Here is a 6,000-nt window from a genome sequence, read left to right as displayed (position 1 = left end):
TCTTTGTGGATCAGTTTTTGTTTTTTCCTGAACATTCAACACATGTTAGATGCAAACGTGAGAAATTTCCAGGTCGAGTCAACATCTTGTACTGTTTGATATGTTCCTCAAACACGTCATGATTTTTTTTCTGCTGAGAGGGCTCATTATCCTGCTGAATGAAACCGCTGCCTTTAGGGAATGACATTGCCGTAAAGGGGTGTTTTGGTTTGCTACTGTGTTTTAGGTAGGTAGTATGAGTTAAAATAATATCCTCATAAATCCTGAGTTTCCTAACAGTACATTGGTTAAAGCATCACGCTGTCTCTTCTGGCTTGATTCTTCTTGGTGCATCCCGTTACCATCTTTTCCATGTACGTGACACACAAGCGCATTTGACCATCCACATGATTCATTTGACTAGGTCATATTTTTTCAATGGTCTGCTGTCCAGTTCTGATGCTTTGTATGCCCATTATAGGAGGTTTTGGTGGTTGACAGTAGTCAACATGGGCACTCTGACCCCTTTGCCAGCCCTTTATACAGTAAATTGCAATGTACTGTGTGTTCATACACCTTCCCTTTTAGAGTCAGCATAAACTTTTTCAGCAATTTATGCAACAGTAGCTTCGTTGTAGGATAGGGTCATGAGGAATAGCTTGTGCACCCCCTGCCTTAGGTGCCTATAACCCCTTTTCCGGTTCAGCAGTCATTCTTCCTTATACCACTTTAATTAGGTACTAACAATTGCATACCCAGTGGAAATTTGGAAATGATTTTTCCTTAACAGTATGAGGCTTCAGTTTTCGAGTTTTTTTGTATGTGTTTTAAATAATGGACAAATTACAACCTATAAGGTACATAAGTAATTTTATGTTGGTCCCAGTTTGGCGTTACCTAACTGTTCTTATACATAATAATCTTTATATAATATGATGTGGACAATAATGTATACTAATCAAAATGTTTTGAATACAATCAACTAGAATTTTTTGGATAGTTATGAACAATGTCCAAAATATGCTAATGCTGTCTCATAGGTAGCTATAAGGACATGGAAACCTTTTATTTATTGGTGAATGCTTTTTTACTATGCGAGCTAGTAGGAAATAGAATTTACATGTTGGTGCTACGTGTCTGTTTGCTATATACAATTAACGGGTTATTCACACATCAACCTTTTAAAGCGGAGATGGGAATAAATACTTGTACCTCTATGTCCCAGCTACCAGAGGTGGGGTGACGAAAACGCAGCTGTGTTACTCTGGTAACCCAACTACCATAAATGCTTTTGTCGTAACGCATGATATGCAGAAACAGTAGCGTAGGTGATTTTCGTAGCCCCACCTCTGGTGGCCACCACCTGGACGCAGTTGGTCCCATAGTGGCCATCAAAGACTGGGATGGGAATAATCCTTTAAGTCAATCACATTAGTAAATAAGGATCAAAGTTTCATTCATTGATTAGATGTGTGATGTACATTTGGTGATCGGAACCATTGCGAGAGATAAAGAACTGCAAGGTGCATGGTGGAAAATACAACATATACAAAATGATTTGTATAATTCCTGTTTTTTGTTCTATTCTGGGACGCTACCTAATCTGATCATGTACTGATCAAAAACCCCGATATAGGTCTTAAACTGTATTCAAGCTCAGTACTGAATGGGTTAGTGGCATCTTTCCGAGGCTTTTCCTCTGGGAAGTATTGTGACATAGACCATCCACCCTCCCTCACTCCCCCTCTCCTATTACCTTCACTGCCCCCCTCACTCCCTTCTTGTGCATGAGGAAACCCACCCGCTCCTCACCTGCCTTCTCACTGCCCTTTCTCCTTATCTTCCGCTCTACCATCTACTGGTTATTCACATTGTTCTGTCCAGCCCTCACCGCTCTTATCCTGTACATATGTGGGTTTTCCTTAGTGAGGGATCCCAGAGCTGTGACATAGAGCTGAGAATCTGCAGAGAGCATCACAAAGGTAGGGGGGTCTCAGTATCTCTGCCTCTGTGGGAGAAGTGTGCGATTGTGTGCATGCAAGAGCCCTCCTGATGTGTGACATCATGCATGTGAGTCTTTGTGCGCCTAGCAAATATTTGTATGTCTGAATATATATATATAATATAGACGTACACATATATACATGTATACATACATACGTATATATATATATATATATATATATATATATATAGTACCTATTGCAACGGATTGTGAAGATCCTTGCGGGCATTTATGTATATGCAGGATTATATGTATACTTTGTCAGACTACAGAGTCTATGTGTCCAGGCCTTACATACCTTTTCTTAAAATGCATATACTGTATACAAGCACATTTGTGTAATAGTAATTTACTACTATACAAGTGCCAGACAGCCCCCCTATATCTGTAACTCCTGAGAGTGACTGACACAACAACAAGCTCAAGTGGGAAGTAGTGTAAATTGACTTCTAACTCCTAAGGAAACCTCTCAAGACCTTGTGTTCTCAACCTCTCAACCTTGATTTTTGTCCTGTACTTAGAAAGGTTCACCCTTGTTTCCATCTTTAAAAAAATGAGACAAACCCCTACAGATCCCACCATAGTTCTGGTGTGTATGATTTTTTATTTTTTATTTTTTGGTGGAAGTCAGTACCATGCTTGTTAGAGGGACTTGTGACATCTTTTTTGTATTCCTTCTAGGTTCCCACCTTATTCAGTCCCTCCTTATTAAACAGGGGGGACCACTGTTTTGTAAAATCGGATCAAGCGGAAGGGAGCACAACACGAGAAATTCTGCAGCCACAGAGGGACAAAGAGAGAAGGGGGGCAGACACGGACCTGGCAGAGCTTGAATACAGGAACCTGTAAGTATCGTATTTACAACATAATTATATTAAAAGAAAAAGAAAAATTGGAAAGAGATATGGAGGGAAGAAGAGGGGAGCAGCTTGTGGGTCGCATAGAGGTCTAACAATTGCTGGAGTTTCCACTGTATTGTTGTATCTTATGGCAGTGAAGGAGTAAAGCAGCAGATCAGAGGGTGAAATGCGCAGACCATCCTGCCGTCTCATAACAGAGGGAAAGCGCAAATGGAGGGAGACAGAAATGGAGCAGTGAGAGGGTAGCAAGTGAGCCTAAAAGATGGAGTGTTCAAAATCCAGACACGCAGGGTGGGAGAAAGAGTAGGGTAAACGGTGATCATCCATAAAGAAAGTAGATTGCATTTTCCGCTCTTCTTTCTAGTGTTTAAAGGCTATGAAATAGTTAAACTAATGCATCCCTCTGCTGCTATGGGAATATTACTGTGCTATCTATGTACGTTACACCCTATACCGTATGTCCAGAAGCTGTGCATGCAAAACGTTGCTTTAGCCGGTCAGTACGAAATAATGACGCTAAATCACAATGGAACATGCTGTAATTATTTGGTGGAAAATGATGGCACAGACAATAGACTCCATTGCCACAATTGCTAAGAATAGAGGCCTAGGTAAGGGTTAAGGACAACCCAAGAGTGGCAGAAAGGCCAATGTATTCATGGTCAGAGAGGGAGGAGAGACAGTAGACTATAGGACATGAAAGAGATGGGGGTGCAGCTTAGGACAAGGGCTGTGGATTTATGCTTCTAGTATCATCGTAGTCCATTCCTGGTCAGAATATTCCTAATATAATATGGATATTTCATTAATATTATATGTATGTGCCCATAACAGATCTCATGGACAGGTTAAATGCTCTTTGACTTTTGACACAAGTAATGTTAGGTATCATAATTTCTGTTTTGTAGCCCTAGTTCAGGAAGTAGTGTGTAGATGACTACTGTCCAAGTGCTTACAACTATCCAAGTGTCTCCATGAAGGTAGCCAAATGTACAGATGGAGCCATTCAAGTGTTGCTGTCATGCACCTGTCAAAGATCTCACCAATCATGTCACATGTACTTAGGCTTGGGTTAACTTTGACAGATGCTTGACGATTGTACAGTACCTCTTGGTAGGATCAGCGGAGACTATCTTCATATAAAAGTAAACATACACAAGTAAGATTTTTTCAATGAAAAGTCTAGTCTATAAAGGCTGTTAAATTATTGTATTGATGATGGATTCTCTGGTTTTCCAGATTAGGGAACAGAAAATCAATTTGGATCCAACATAAATAGCAATCCAATAACAAGTTTGCAGGCTTAGGGAAGCACCATTGACATCCATTCTCCTGATAACAAGTCACTATATTGCAGCCTGTATTCTGTTCATGGAACAACAGTCTGGTATAAGCCATTTTATTTTTTTCTGGAGATGTTATTCTTCTTGCCTGGAGATTTGAACTGAGTGACTCCTCTAACAGGTGTATATTAGATATATATATTTTTTTAATGAAGGTAATTTCTTCATTGATTAGTGTCTAGATACAGATACTATTTACTTAGATACCAGATGAAGAGACAACATATGTAATTTTTATTTTTCACTGCCTTCGTTGCACCATGACATTGTATACAAAGTTTCAGGCTTATATGTTGATGCCCTTTCCAAAGCTGAAGTGGTGCAATCAATTGCCTTATAGCGCGAAGACTTTCTGCCACAAGAAAATTGAGTGCACCACAATGAAAAGAAATGGAATGCAACATGAAAAATATACATAAAATATACATTCTCGACAGCATTAAATCTTCAGAGTGCTGTCAATTCATTTAGTGAAAAGGATTATGCTTCCTCATTTTGGGAAAAGCTTTTGAAGACTGGTATTATTATTATAGCACCATTTATTCCATGGCGCTTTACATGTGAGGAGGGGTATGCATAATAAAAACAAGGACAGTAATCTTAAATGATACAAGTCACGACTGGTACATTAGGAGAGAGGACCCTGCCCGCGAGGGCTCACAAGCTACAAGGGATGGGTGAGGATACAGTAGGTGAGGGCAGAGCTGGTTGTGCAGCGGTTTGGTTGATCAGTGGTTACTGCAGGTTGCAGGCTTGTCGGAAGAGGTAGGTCTTCAGGTTCTTTGGTTTCCAATGGTTGGCGATAGTCTTATATGTTGGGGTAGAGTGTTCAAGAGTAGAGGTGATGCCTGGGACAAAATCTTGTATGCGATTGTGGGAAGAGGAGATAAGAGGGGAGTATAGAAGGAGATCTTGTGAGGATCGGAGTCAAGTACCCTGAGACGAGGTATCCAAAGACACCCATGTGGGAGAGGAGTAGTATTAATCCAAGAAAGAGAAGTATTTACATAGATAAATAGATTTATGTTACAATGCCTACAATTAGTATGCTTCTTCAGTATTAAACAGTCAATTTTCTAAATGGCCAACCTAGTACAAGTGTAATACGAGGTGCAATCATGAGCCAATTTACTCCAGTAAATCCCAACTAGTTGTTATGCTAGGACATGGGGTCTGTTTACACAGATTAATCGTCAACACAAAACGACTCCCGATCAGTAGACCTTTACAATTCGGTGGTCATTTAATAGCCAGTTTACATAGGCAAACCAAAGTAAGCAATGCATATTGAGGGATCAGTAATAGAATGTTCAGTGCACATAGACTTCCATAGTTCAGTTTGAATCCTATTTCAAAAGGAGAATTCATTGCCAAGAACGATGATCTTTTGTGCTGAGGAAAACCAACCAATGAACAAACATTTTACTTGTTCATAATCGGCAGGGTAATCGGCATCCTTCTTTGCAATAATCTTGTAGTGTAAAGTAACTTTAGGGTCATAATGTAAACACCAAAATGAACATGTTTGAGACCAGCGCTTATATATGTATATATATTGTATGTATATTCTATTTTTTATTCATTATATACCACCAACATATTCCCAGCTTTCCAGACATTGTCATCACTGTTCCCACCGGGACTCATATATGTATGAAACACTCTTCTGTAAATTTGCTTCAAGCTTCTAGTAGATCCTGGATGTATTTATAGTATGGATCAAAGCAAAGAATATTGAATTTATATTCCCCTTAAAGCTAGTTTTCAGTAAGGCAGGAAATCTATATAGTCAAGAGGTATACACTGCAGATGA

The 6,000-nt window shown here is 39.5% G+C and overlaps 1 protein-coding gene across 1 annotated transcript in view; it reads left to right on the top strand.

Moving 5' to 3' along the window:
* The first annotated feature begins 1,805 nt into the window (after positions 1-1,805).
* The window catches only part of BLACAT1 (BLACAT1 overlapping LEMD1 locus), a 109,697-nt gene continuing 105,502 nt past the window's right edge, over positions 1,806-6,000 (top strand). The window contains exons 1-2 of the mRNA XM_073587215.1: positions 1,806-1,961; positions 2,666-2,829. The gene's annotated coding sequence lies outside the window, so the exon portion shown is untranslated. The remainder of the gene's footprint in view (positions 1,962-2,665; positions 2,830-6,000) is intronic.

Source organism: Dendrobates tinctorius, unplaced genomic scaffold, assembly GCF_039654945.1.
Source record: "Dendrobates tinctorius isolate UK_male_01 unplaced genomic scaffold, ASM3965494v1 ptg000098l, whole genome shotgun sequence".
NCBI lineage: Eukaryota > Metazoa > Chordata > Amphibia > Anura > Dendrobatidae > Dendrobates > Dendrobates tinctorius.
This window is presented reverse-complemented; position numbering and strand designations above follow the sequence as displayed.